The sequence below is a fragment of the Quercus suber genome, unplaced genomic scaffold (assembly GCF_002906115.3).
Source record: "Quercus suber isolate HL8 unplaced genomic scaffold, Cork oak 2.0 scaffold_593, whole genome shotgun sequence".
NCBI lineage: Eukaryota > Viridiplantae > Streptophyta > Magnoliopsida > Fagales > Fagaceae > Quercus > Quercus suber.
The window spans coordinates 251,418-266,349 of NW_027070038.1; the positions used below are offsets into that span (position 1 = coordinate 251,418).

The window sequence follows — 14,932 nt, forward strand, 5'->3', positions numbered from 1 at the left end:
AAAAAAAAAAAAAAAAAAAAAATCTTATAGGTGGATCGATCATATAAAAGCAATTTGATAGCAGATTTTGTTTGTTTGTCTAGATTGTAAATCAGAGATTGCTGGCACCACTTAATCCTTTAAGTATCATTTACAGCTCAAGTTGGGAATTCTTGGAAACCTTTGACCACCGTAATCAGTGAAAACTTGTCAAACACCTTCCCTTGCGAAACCTTGACATGGAAGGCAAGGCAAGTGGTAAAAAGCTCTCAAAAATTCATGACAGCAGCATCCACATCAGTTTATAACTTATAGAGCAGCGTTTCAGTAGACTAAACAAAATCCTAATGAATTCCGATTTGATGTCTCAAACAAACAATATTCACGATTTGCATAAATAATACATATACAAACACTCACGTATATCCAAAAACCAAGTCATACTTGCCTGCTTCTACATAGCTCCACCACTACATTATCCAGCTTCATAGCCTGCATAATGCGCTCAACATCTACATTCCACAGTCGATCCTGGAATATATGCAAGCAACTGATGGTAAGTTTGGAATATTTGGTTCCAGCAACTGGTGGGGGTGGCTTGATTGAAAACTTGGAAGCTTAAGAGGTTTTGTCTTGAAGAAAAATGGCTTGGTGGTAAAAATTGGGAACATCGATTTGAGAGACTCCATGGATGAAAATGTAAAAAACCATGCGGGTTTTGTGTCCCTTATCAAAAATCTGAGTTTTCTTGTGTTTCAGAATTTGGATAAGGTGACCACAACTGTTGACATCGAAATTCCCAAGCATCTCTCGAGAATCAACCTTCTACATGTGAGGAGTTTATTGGCAACGTGTGATCCAAGTGTGTGATTTGTGTCCTACACTAGAATGATGTAGGTGCATGGCAGTCTCTTCATTATCTTTCCATTTTATTAGAGTCATCACCAACTATTGGTTTCTAAGATGTGATTGGTCATCTATGTCTAATCCATCTATTACCTAATTAACTAAGAATTACCCTAAGGGTTCTTAAACTAAAGGGAAAGGCAAATGTCTTGAACCAAAGACATGGACTCAGAAGTTCTATTACTATGGGAAGGTGTTAGACACCCCACAAAGCCTATCATAAGATAGTACCTTGTTATGATTAAATCCTAATTTCTATTATTTGAACTGTGACTTGTTCATTTGGCATTTGGATTCAAAGAAACATGTGAGGATGCTTGTACAAGTTAGTATTTATGGACATGTAAGCATGTGAAGCATGTGAAAATGCGTGTGCATGTGAGAATGCATGGTATGTAAGATACTATGTACTAGTGAGGAAACACAATTAGGCATACATAGATAAATTATTCTAAATGCAAGAAATTTATCTCACTCCATTTTTTTTATTCTTTAGGAAAAAAAGGGTTTTGATGAAAATCTCATAAGTTTTTTTTTAAAAAAAAGTCTCCAAGGGATGAAAATCCCATGAAATTTTGTAGGAAAATACCCTCCAAGGGTTTTTATTGAAAATATCATGAGTTTTTGTTGCAAAATACCCTCCAAGAATATTAGAAAATTTTTGTTTTCTTTCTTTGAAAATGGTGCAAATATTAAGCCTTTTTTGTTATGAGATGGAGAATTCACAATGCTATCTATGAAAATAGCATGCAAACTCACATACATCCCCAAGGGAATTGACATAAACACAACATTAATTAAATCACAATAGGAAAGAGGAGATAAGCATATTGACAAGTTAAGCATGTGAAGTACAAAGAGTATATTATGCAAATCTAATCAACCAACATGTGAATTCATTGACAAAATTATTGATCTAGAAGACACTTCAATTATTTTTAGGGATTTTGGATATTTGGTGACCTTGGGGGCCAAAAATGCAATTTATGAAAATTTGGGGAGCCAAAAATGCAACTGTGAAAAGTTTGGTAGCAAAGTTGCAATTTTGAAATGTTTTGGGCTTAGGGATTTGATTTAAGTTTTACTTTTATATGAATGGGCTGGCCGTTTACTTTTGGGCTTGAATTTGTTTTGATTTTCAGATTGGGCTTATGTGTGTGATGGATAGAGGGATTTTTCAGATTGGGCCTGAAGATTTCAAGAATTCGGATCTGGGCCTAACGAAATTCTTAAGCTTCCTGAAACTTTAGTTATAGAGGAGGGTTAAAGCTGGGCTTAGGATTTCTTGGGCTTGAAGGTATTCAGGACTCATACCAAATGGGCTGGGTTGAAACGCTAGAAATGGCCTCAAGGTCAAGAAGCTTCAGTGGGCTGGACCTGTAGAGGTGGGTTGGACCTGTAGAGCTGGGCCGAGCTAAACCCGACCCAAGTTCCATATTTCTTCAACCCGGTTCCCTGCCTCTACAACAGTACTCTCTCTCTCTCCATGGCCGGAGCTTCGAGCTCTGCAACTTTCCACCACTCGCCACCACTGACGGTGGTTTTCCTTCTCACCAAACCTTCTAGGCCTCAAAAGTCAGAACCCTTCTCTCTATCTCTAAACCTCAGACTCTCTGCCAACCAAGCCCGAGCCTCCATGGCCGGATCTCGAGCTCTGCAACTCGACCTCCAACCCAACCTCTCTGACTCTCTCGATCTTCTATCAAACCCAAGGAGGTTCCAAAAGGCACGTGGGAATGTGTTTTTGGTTGGGTTTGCAGGTGAGATGTGGTTTTTTTTCTGTGTATATTATGGGTCCAGGCCCCATTTTGTGTGTATTCACAGTTGAAGAATGGGTTGGTATTTTGTCATTGTTGTGAGAAGTTCAGTGTCTCAGTAGGTATTGTAGCAGTGAGAATGGCGTAGAATTCAAATTATGTGTGTGTATTTGTGTACAGAGATGATCAATAGAGTGGGAGGTTTGGGGTGCAGAAAATGATAAAGAGGGGTGTAGGAAAAATGAGGGACGCGTGGGGGAGGATTTGAGCTTGCTTGCTGCAATTCGATTATGCATGGGGAGAGGGGGAAGACTCTAGAATTAGGAGACTTGTATCAAATGTCAGCTCCCACCTAGCAATGACTACAAAATGAACAAGTAATTATACTCTTCTCGGGTTTGGAAAGATGACAACGCCCCAGACTTGAAGAAAAATGAAAAAAAGACATTTTTCCCTTATTAAAAATGACACAACTCGTATCTGCCCACTGGACACGTTGAGATGCGAACACATGTTCGAATCCCTACGCGTTTACTAGACGCTGGACACAAGCTCTTTCTCATTAAAAATACTATGTGCTAACCTGCTCTTTGCTTGAAAGCAGGTTTCCAAAATTATCTCCATTTCAAAATTAAAATCTATTGTTTTCAATTTTTAATTAAAGTGTATTTAAAATATTAAGTATGCTTTTTGCTATCTTTCTTCTTCTTCTTCTTCTTTTCCTTCTTTTTTTCTTTTTTTAAACAGGTTATGGAAAATTTGTCATTGCAAGTATTTTGGTGCTTAACAAATTTTGCATTTTTATTATAAATTTATTAGTTATGTTTTTATTAACCATGGTTAAACTTTTGTAAAAGAATTTTTAAAAAAATTTAGAATATTTTGTTATTAATATAAACAGAAGGAGAAAGTGTTAATTTTTTCAAACCTCATGAGAAGGAAGTTTCTTTTTCCCCTTCAGGTTTGGGGTGGAGTGTTATCCCACCAAATCTCAAGAGAGGAGAGTGTTATTACCCTAATAGACAATACCAATTTTTAAATATGCATTCGTCAATGTAATTAGTTTAGAGCACAGTTATTAAATCAGGACCGACCAAGCTGGTCAAACCAAAAACCCGATCACTCGATACCTAGACCAACTTGGGTGTTTAAATAGATCATTTTTGTGTAAGACCTAGTCAAATCCAATCAAACTCAACGGGTTTGTAGCAACTCAGGTAACCAGAATGGGTTTATTTAACCTGTTGGATTTGTAAAATTATAAAATTACATCAATAGGTCCATATTATTAACTTCTTTACTATTTAATGGGTAAATGGTGATTTAAAGAGTAGAAAACCTAAAGAATTATTAGTTTAGAGCATAGTTATTAAATCGGGACGGACCAAGCTGGTCAAACCAAAAACCCGATCACTCGATACCTAGACCAGCTTGGGTGTTTAAATAGATCATTTTTGTGTAAGACCTAGTCAAATCCAATCAAACTCAATGGGTTTGTAGCAACTCAGGTAACCAGAACGGGTTTATTTAACCTGTTGGATTTGTAAAATTATAAAATTACATCAATAGGTCCATATTATTAACTTCTTTACTATTTAATGGGTAAATGGTGATTTAAAGAGTAGAAAACCTAAAGAATTATTAGTTTAGAGCATAGTTATTAAATCGGGACGGACCAAGCTGGTCAAACCAAAAACCCGATCACTCGATACCTAGACCAGCTTGGGTGTTTAAATAGATCATTTTTGTGTAAGACCTAGTCAAATCCAATCAAACTCAATGGGTTTGTAGCAACTCAGGTAACCAGAACGGGTTTATTTAACCTGTTGGATTTGTAAAATTATAAAATTACATCAATAGGTCCATATTATTAACTTCTTTACTATTTAATGGGTAAATGGTGATTTAAAGAGTAGAAAACCTAAAGAATTATTAGTTTAGAGCATAGTTATTAAATCGGGACGGACCAAGCTGGTCAAACCAAAAACCCGATCACTCGATACCTAGACCAGCTTGGGTGTTTAAATAGATCATTTTTGTGTAAGACCTAGTCAAATCCAATCAAACTCAATGGGTTTGTAGCAACTCAGGTAACCAGAACGGGTTTATTTAACCTGTTGGATTTGTAAAATTATAAAATTACATTAATAGGTCCATATTATTAACTTCTTTACTATTTAATGGGTAAATGGTGATTTAAAGAGTAGAAAACCTAAAGAATTAAAACAAAAGGTGCACTTCTTTGTTTGTTTTCCTACCTTTAAGACTCACACTCTATCAACAGACTACTCTATTATTGTAAAAACCTTGATTTTGAGTTATAATTGCTAGTTTAATTTAGTCATATGCCTAATTTTCTAATTTACATATTTATGCTATGATTTCTCAAACTTATTTTATATATTGAATTCTTTATATATATATATATATATAAAGAATTATTTGATCCTATGGTTCGACCGATAACTCACTAGTTGAACTGGTGATCCAATAACCCAACTCATAAATCGAGTAAATGTACATGCTAGGTTTAATAACTATTGTTTAGAGAATAGCACAATAAAATTGTAACGGACCTAGTTTAATTGAATTTGGACGTGCTCAATAAAATGGGGAAAAAAAAAATTCAAAGAACACGCATTTCACAAATAAAATTTGTGGGACCAATTCAATTAACACTTCGTTTGTTTTGAAGTAAAATATTTTACATATACAACATTTTTAGTAAAATATAATTTCAGGAGTTTGATATGACAAGTAAATTTTTTTAAGCAAACCACCAAAACTAATGTGGGTTCTATTTTTTGACAGCACACAGGCCCAAGTAGAAACAAGGATGCTGGGCCCAATGCTTTACGTTTAAAGGGACTGTGCTTGGTTCACCGCAACTAAGTTTGGCTGATTTAGAACCAAGTTGTGCACAAAGCGTGGATCCTTACAACACATACATGCTAACATATAGAAAATATACACGTATTGTACAGCAAGGGACAGTAAAGAATGGTATAAGCAAAATGAAAAGTGAAATAAACGTTAGGGATCCTTAGGATAGTAAGAAATGATTCATTATTTTCTTAAGTTTTTAATACATCATGCTCTTTCTGCACTAGGATATGTTACAAGGTCCAAATAAGTTTAAAAATCAGAAACTTGGATAGCTTCTCAGGCTTCCAAGACTTGCGAGTTTAAATCTCTTTGAATCTAAGTGTATTCTCTAGTTGCTGCTTTGGGATCCTGGACGGTGTTTTCCATCTTTTCTGTCGTTTTAAATTTTGAAAGAGTTTTCTAAATGATCTTTTCCCTCTAATTCACTGTTGCTGAATGAATTTCACTGTTGGCTACCCCTCCTTTTATAGTGTCACCTTAGGATTTTTGGTGTACCATTGTTTCCCTCCATTTGCTACCCTGGGTACCAGAATCAATGTTTTATCAGCAACATTGATGGCTGGACCCTTCCTCATTTTCTCACTATTTCCCTCTTTTGAGGTTCCCTTTTCAAAAGCCTCTAGCTGACTTTCCTATTTTAGGAGGTCCTAAAGAGCTGACTTCTAATCTTTCTTTTCCCAAGGCTTCTAAACACCACCCTTTTCAGACCCACCTTTTAGTTGCTTTGCCTTTTGTCATTTTCCCTAAATGGGCAGATTCCTTTCTATTAGGCTGAAAGATTCCCAGCCTCCCTCCTTCATGGTGCATCTTCCTAGGTTTCCCGAGGTACCAAACCCTTATTCATGAGTTGCTGTTTCCCAAGTCTTCTACTCCTTTTCTGCATCATTGAGTGGTTGATGGGACACATTTGCTCTCGTTCTTTGTGTTCCTGGGCATGCTCCCTTGAGATGTCTCAATCTCAACCTGGCCCTGTTGCATATCCCGAGGGTCTCAGGCTTATGGGAATCATCAAGTATCCTAGTTCAGTTTTTCTCCCTGGGTGCCCAGCGATTTTTTCCCTTATGGGTTAGGCTGAGCTTCTCTTTTCTTTATTTCGTAAGGCCCAATGCTTGCCCACTCGTGGGCTTGGGTCTCTTCCTATTGACTTTTTAATGAATTTGGGCCTTGCACTTTCCTTGAAAGCCCAAATGGCTCTTAGATTTCAACCTTTTTGTATTGTTTTAGGCTTTGATACAATATTGTGATATTTTGAACCTCAACAAATGATAGCTCAACACCAAAGTCGTTGGTGTCAGAGGTCTGGTGACCAAACCGTTGGAACCGGCAGTCAAAGTGATGGCTCAATGACTGGACTTCAAACAATCACCATTGGAGCGATATCTCTGATGTCCAGACCGCCAACATAGGTTGACAAAACGACGTCTTCGAATACTAGATCTCTAGCACTAGTTGCAGTGCAATGTCTTTGGCCATTGGACCGCTAACACTAGCCATTAATGCAGCGTCTTCGGCCATCAAACCACAAGCACCGATCATCGGTTAAGCGTCTGGTGCCACCACACTGCCGGCACCGATCGCCGTAACGAAGTCTCTAAACACAAGACAACCAGTACTAGTTATAGAGTGGAGTCACCGCTAACTAGACCACCGGCATCGGTCTCTGGAGCGGACTCTCCAACCATCGGACCACCATCACCGACCATCGAAGCTATGTATCCGACCACTGAACTAGTGACCTAGCGACAAGATGGGAGATGGGAAGCCACTGTGTGTTTATGGAATTGTTTTACCAAATTTTCAAAGGTAAAGCATTTTACAAATGACTATATTTTACTTGCAAACAAACAGCTGAAAATGAGAAAAATAAATTTCAAAAAATATTTTACTTCAAAATAAACAGTGTAAATGCGGCAATTTCAAAAATAAAAATGATCAAAGAAAGTTTTAAAGAAGAAGAAGAAGAAGAAGCAAGAACAATGAGTATGGAAATATAAGTGTAAATGCGGCAATTTAATTGTAAATAGTTGGACCCAATAAATGTGATGACATTCATTCCATGAAAAATAAAGTAATTTAGAGAATAAAAATGTGATTTCAGAACATCTATCCAAATCTACTTTTCTTTTTTTTTTCTTTTTTTTTTTAGAGTTTTAACCTATGACATTCGTTCCTGATAATAACATTTTATCATCACAGCAAAACACCAATGGTGTAAGCGAAAATTGAGCCACATATCTCTTATTTAACCATCATATTATCAGTTAAGCTAACTGAAATCCACACATCCATCCAAATCAACTAAAGAGCAAATTAGGGCCATTCAAGGGAAAATAATACATATTTTATGTGAAACTACACATCTTCCAATGGGGACAATTTCTATATTCTCATGAAAGGAATATAGAAAGGAATTTTATGTTCAAAGACTTTCACATGAAAGGAATTTTATAATATTTGATTTAAAACCTGGTTAATATCATAAAATCGATTGAAACCAACAAAAACAAGATCTAACCATTAAATTCACAAAATCCCTTAATTTAAACCTTAAGTTTTCATCAAATTTTAAGGCCAGAAAAAATATGATATCAACAACCATAAGCTTAGAAGAGAAAAATAAGATATAAGTTTAGAGAGACAAAAATAATTATTAGTAGATACAAAAGTGATGTTATGATAAATTCAAATATGAACCAATAAAAAGTTGTAAATTAGTGTCTATAGCATTACTAAAAAATAAGACATTCCCATTGATGGCCTCACATACTTCTGCTTTATTCATCCCTATTTTTTGCTTCGAGAGAGAAAATTATTAGAGATGTGATAACATGTGTACAGTTTATGTATAATGATCTGACAGAATTAATGTGTAACACGTGAATGCTTTCTTTTTAGCACCGGTTTCAAAACCGTGTTTAGGAAGTACATGTGCTTTTGGATGAGTTTATTTTCATCTAATTTTTTTTTATCATTTCAAGATGAAGAACGATTGGACAGGCAATTACATGTGGAGAGTCTAAAGATAATTATTTTATAGTGTAACATGTGCAAGCTTTTTAGGCTTGACTCTTCCTATTGACTTTTTAATGAATTTGGGCCTTGCACTTTCCTTGAAAGCCCAAATGGCTCTTAGATTTCAACCTTTTTGTATTGTTTTAGGCTTTGATACAATATTGTGATATTTTGAACCTCAACAAATGATAGCTCAACACCAAAGTCGTTGGTGTCAGAGGTCTGGTGACCAAACCGTTGGAACCGGCAGTCAAAGTGATGGCTCAATGACTGGACTTCAAACAATCACCATTGGAGCGATATCTCTGATGTCCAGACCGCCAACATAGGTTGACAAAACGACGTCTTCGAATACTAGATCTCTAGCACTAGTTGCAGTGCAATGTCTTTGGCCATTGGACCGCTAACACTAGCCATTAATGCAGCGTCTTCGGCCATCAAACCACAAGCACCGATCATCGGTTAAGCGTCTGGTGCCACCACACTGCCGGCACCGATCGCCGTAACGAAGTCTCTAAACACAAGACAACCAGTACTAGTTATAGAGTGGAGTCACCGCTAACTAGACCACCGGCATCGGTCTCTGGAGCGGACTCTCCAACCATCGGACCACCATCACCGACCATCGAAGCTATGTATCCGACCACTGAACTAGTGACCTAGCGACAAGATGGGAGATGGGAAGCCACTGTGTGTTTATGGAATTGTTTTACCAAATTTTCAAAGGTAAAGCATTTTACAAATGACTATATTTTACTTGCAAACAAACAGCTGAAAATGAGAAAAATAAATTTCAAAAAATATTTTACTTCAAAATAAACAGTGTAAATGCGGCAATTTCAAAAATAAAAATGATCAAAGAAAGTTTTAAAGAAGAAGAAGAAGAAGAAGCAAGAACAATGAGTATGGAAATATAAGTGTAAATGCGGCAATTTAATTGTAAATAGTTGGACCCAATAAATGTGATGACATTCATTCCATGAAAAATAAAGTAATTTAGAGAATAAAAATGTGATTTCAGAACATCTATCCAAATCTACTTTTCTTTTTTTTTCTTTTTTTTTTAGAGTTTTAACCTATGACATTCGTTCCTGATAATAACATTTTATCATCACAGCAAAACACCAATGGTGTAAGCGAAAATTGAGCCACATATCTCTTATTTAACCATCATATTATTCGTTAAGCTAACTGAAATCCACACATCCATCCAAATCAACTAAAGAGCAAATTAGGGCCATTCAAGGGAAAATAATACATATTTTATGTGAAACTACACATCTTCCAATGGGGACAATTTCTATATTCTCATGAAAGGAATATAGAAAGGAATTTTATGTTCAAAGACTTTCACATGAAAGGAATTTTATAATATTTGATTTAAAACCTGGTTAATATCATAAAATCGATTGAAACCAACAAAAACAAGATCTAACCATTAAATTCACAAAATCCCTTAATTTAAACCTTAAGTTTTCATCAAATTTTAAGGCCAGAAAAAATATGATATCAACAACCATAAGCTTAGAAGAGAAAAATAAGATATAAGTTTAGAGAGACAAAAATAATTATTAGTAGATACAAAAGTGATGTTATGATAAATTCAAATATGAACCAATAAAAAGTTGTAAATTAGTGTCTATAGCATTACTAAAAAATAAGACATTCCCATTGATGGCCTCACATACTTCTGCTTTATTCATCCCTATTTTTTGCTTCGAGAGAGAAAATTATTAGAGATGTGATAACATGTGTACAGTTTATGTATAATGATCTGACAGAATTAATGTGTAACACGTGAATGCTTTCTTTTTAGCACCGGTTTCAAAACCGTGTTTAGGAAGTACATGTGCTTTTGGATGAGTTTATTTTCATCTAATTTTTTTTTATCATTTCAAGATGAAGAACGATTGGACAGGCAATTACATGTGGAGAGTCTAAAGATAATTATTTTATAGTGTAACATGTGCAAGCTTTTTAGGCTTGCTTTCAAAATCATGTTTAGAAAATATGTAGGGGGTTTGGATAAGCTTATTCTCGTCCATTTATTGTGTATATTGTGTAAAATTATATTTGTACCTTAAAATATGTGATGCTTTAAAAAGTGGTATATTCTTTCTTTCTTTTTCTTAGGTGAAAATATGATCATCCAAATGAAACTTACAAAAAAGGAAAGGAATTCGCCAATGCATGAAAATGTTGTATTTTATGTTTTAAACTTTTGTTGGTATTATTTTCATATCTATCTATAAATAATGAATACTTAAAATATATGAGGTGTTGAAAACTTGAAAATCAAAATAAGTATATAAAACAAGAGTTCTTTCTTTACATACATCTACTGAAGTCACAAATAAACGTGATCTATGTAAATGTTCTACACTGTCTTGAACTCCTTTACACAAATATAATATTGATATAGCTTATACGGTTATATTTGTTACAAACACAAAACACACAACATCCACGATCTAAATGCATTAATAGAAATTGATACGAGAAAGAGAGGTTTCAGTGCATGTTGTTATCAACAACACCACTAAAATCTTGTCTGCAAAAATGAGCCATTGCACCCCTTTTTATATAAATCTAAGGGGAACAACTCAAGTGAGTTATAGAAAAAACCAAAAGTGACAACAGTTGTGGAAGAAAAAAAATTTAAATCTATCAAGAACTTACAAAACTAAATAGGTCAACCATTTGGTCATCTTGACATGGATCCCAGTCTCTCTTGTCCAAAAGGTGCAGTTCTGAAGGGTCATCTTCTACTTTGATTTCTCTTATCTCTCTCAATTCTAATCCAACATAAAAACAAAAAACAAAAAACAAAATCATTTGTTGTTCGAAAGTTTATGAGATGTAGTAGATTCTATTTCTAACAATGTAGCTTCCTTTTCTTTCCTTTTTTCAAAAACGAGGCACAAATTTTCAAATTACAAACTTGGGGATTAATTTATCTCTCAATACACATAACCAATGGCTACAAAAATTTTAAAACATGTTGCTAACATTGTTATCTACATCACACATAAATTTCCTAACCTGATTAAATCAAATGGAATGTGCATCATGTCAGACCCCTTTTTTAGAAACAAAAGGCATGGTTTCTTTAAAAAAAATATTCTGAGACATGCTATGAAAAATGTTTCTGAACTATGCGGAGTAAGTAACTTAAATCAAACATGGGGATATCTTTTTTCTTTTTTTTTTGGGAAATATTATCATATTTCTTTTTTAAAAAAGAAGTTAATTACAATTTAGTAGTTAGGCTCATTTTAGCAGTGACTACCATGATTTGGACTTTGGTACTTCTTCTCTTTTTGGTAGAATTACTTTGTTACTTCACCCACTTGAGTTGGCCTCCGCTGGGAATCCGTAACTCACTTCACCACTTCACTGAAAAATAATTACAATAAACAAATAAATGAATAAAAAAAAAATCAGAGTTTTGAAGAAAAAAAATCCACAAAACTACTATTTCCTCGTCATACCCTTTTTTTTTTTTTTTTTTTTAGAAACATTTTGGTTGATTCACATATAGAGTTCGTTATGTCCACGACAATTTCACAGCCAAACATATGAGAAATAGAAACATTTTGGTTGATTCACATGTTGAGTAATGTTACTTCCACAATAATTTCACAACCAATCATATGTGTCCACAATAATTTCACAACCAATCATATGTGTCAGGAAGTTGTTATTTAATTATGAAATTAATACTGGAATTACTTTTTTTCACATCATAAAAGTCGGGCCATCGCCGCCGTGGTCGGCATGAACACCTCCTCCACAGCCACCGTAATTTCATCATCATCGTCTGCTATAGCTTGCTCTCAGTTTTGGATCTCTAATTCAAAGCCATATCAGATCTGATTTGGTAGTACCAAGCTCGAGTTTCAGATGGGTGTTTGATAAATTGACTGAGAGAACTGAAGATGATGTGTTTTTGGGAAAATTAGTTGGCTGGAGATGTGGGTTTTGTGTAGATTTTGTGAAAGCGTCTTGGGTTTGATCCAAAATCAGTTTTTTAAGCAACCAAACACCAAAAAAATCACAAATCAAAGATCCATAAAACCGCTGAAAAAAAAAATACAAACCTCCAGAATATCAAACAATCATCAGATCTGGTGAAACCCACAAACGAACTTACAAATCCATGAAAACCCACAAAAGAAATTACCTTCTGTAGCTCTTCAATGTCCAGTTAAGAGATTCTGATGCCTCAACCTGGTTCTTGGGTCCTCACACACAGCATATGTAGAAGACTCCATAGCAACAACCCCTTCCATCTTCTTCATCAGATCAAACCCAAAAAACAGAACCAAAAATTAAAGAGAGAGAGAGAGAGAGAGAGAATAGATTGGGAGAGAAAGAGAGAGTAAGGAAATACGGATGATGAAAGAGGGATAGAAACGGGTGATAAATAATGAAACTTTTTGTAGGAGAGAGATAATTAATAAAATAAAAAAATAAATAATAAATAATAAGTAAATAACCATGTTTGAGAAAACGATGTCCGAAGGAAATAATATTTTTTTCATACTCCCCGTTTTGATCAGGATTCGAGAAAATCTATAGTTTTTTGTTATCATGTTTGTCCTGAATTTCTTCCGCAAAGAAAAAAAAAAAAAAAAAAGATTTGTTCTAAATTGTTTGGAAGAAAAATGTTATGTTCACAATATTTTTAAAATATTTTTACAATAAATTCTTAGTAGAAAATTGTTAATAGTTGCTACCAATGAATAAAAAAATTCTAAAATAGGTTCTGTGGGGGATAAGGGGGTCAGACCCAAGTTAATGGGCCGAATACCCAGGAGAGGACTGTTTCACATCCGAAGATAAAGATGCGGAGAGTGCAGGGCCCAGAGTGAAGCGGAATCCTCCTGTAGAGAATCAACGCTGTCCGAGGATGATATCTCCAGTCCGAGGAGGACATCACCTGTCCGAGGAAGAGATTTTACTTTGATATGATATCGGAGACTAACTGAGTAGGGGAAAAGCCTGATTGATTGTCCGAGAACTCCACCTGATTAAGATAAGCTCAAAACATACTCAGGAACGATAAGGATGAGGAAATATCTGAGGGAAAGGCTGCTGCCACCGTATTCAATGCATTGCAACAGCTTTTCTGGCCGCATTTATGTGGAGAAGACCTCTGAACAGTGCTTCATAACCTACCGCCACTCACACAGAGATGAAAAGAAGCTGCCTGACGTGACAGGTACTTGAGCAAGTTCATGGATGGGGAGCACGTGGAACATAACCTACCGCCACTCACACAGAGATGAAAAGAAGCTGCCTGACGTGACAGGTACTTGAGCAAGTTCATGGATGGGGAGCACGTGGACGGTAGAGATGAGAGTGAGAGTGGCTATATAATAGAGGGAGAGGGTTTGAAACGGGGCATGGAATGTATGGGAAACTGATCAATGAATAGTAAAAAGAGTGATAATCCTTTGCTGTGAATCCCTTGTCAAATCTAGTTCTTCGACCCATACTCTACAAATTCATTGTCTTTGGGTTTACGTAAAGAAATTGAACCCTACAGGTTCAAATTAGAACTAATAACAAGATTTGTTGCATAAATGTTAAGGACAATAGCACTTCTCTTTACAAAATTCTAACTTTTTTTATCTTCATTTTTTTAATTATTTCTCTAATTCTTACGTTAAAGTGATGGCGTGAGTTATGGAGTCTTTACCCAAATATAACCACAAATAAGCACTATTAAATTGTAATTACCCCCTCAAAAAAAAAAAGACATAGTATAAATATAATTTTAGAATTTTATACTTCCAAACATCACATTTCCAAAAATCTAAATATAAAGAAGCATGTCAAATTTCTCCTACCAAATCCTTCACTAGATCATATCAAGGACAAGTTTTAGAGACTTAGTTATAGTAAGTTTGCTAATGATTTAATAATTGTTTAGGAAAACTCATTAATTGACCTATTCGTAATTGTTTCATAATTTTAAGGGATAATTACAATTTTTCCACCTGTGGTTTGACCCGATTTCTATGTGCCTACCTGTGGTTCAAATTTTGACATTTTACCCACCTGTGATTTCCTCCATTACTGAGCCATAACCCACCTATCCTTCAGCCGTTACTCTAACACATGATATGTCAAAAACAAAAGCCTAAACAGATCAAAAGACTCCTCACATGAAGAACATACACAAATATGAAGAACATTAACCCAGCAAACTAATACAAATCAAATCAAGTAATATCATCCAACTTACTCACCAAATTAAGATCCCAGATCCAAGGCAGTAAATTTATAAATAAAAAAAATAAAAAAAAAAAAAAGCTAAATATATATGTAGGCAAGTAAAGGCCAATTCAGGGCAAAAAAATATATATATATAAAGAAAACCAAAA

The 14,932-nt window shown here is 35.0% G+C and overlaps 1 long non-coding RNA gene across 5 annotated transcripts in view; it reads right to left on the reverse strand.

The window, feature by feature from the left end:
- LOC112027776 (uncharacterized) overlaps window positions 1–12,965 on the reverse strand; it is a 25,463-nt gene extending 12,498 nt beyond the window's left edge. Inside the window, exons 1-4 of one of the 5 annotated variants that reach the window (XR_010625558.1) lie at window positions 12,724–12,965; window positions 11,830–11,936; window positions 11,220–11,335; window positions 428–510 (exon numbers count right to left, since the gene is read on the reverse strand). This is a non-coding gene — a long non-coding RNA (uncharacterized LOC112027776). Of the gene's footprint in view, window positions 1–11; window positions 511–8,600; window positions 9,200–10,936; window positions 11,336–11,829; window positions 11,937–12,723 lie in introns of those variants that run through there. The other 4 variants (XR_010625557.1, XR_010625560.1, XR_010625559.1 and 1 more) reach the window with 4 other exon arrangements.
- Window positions 12,966–14,932: the final 1,967 nt, after the last annotated feature.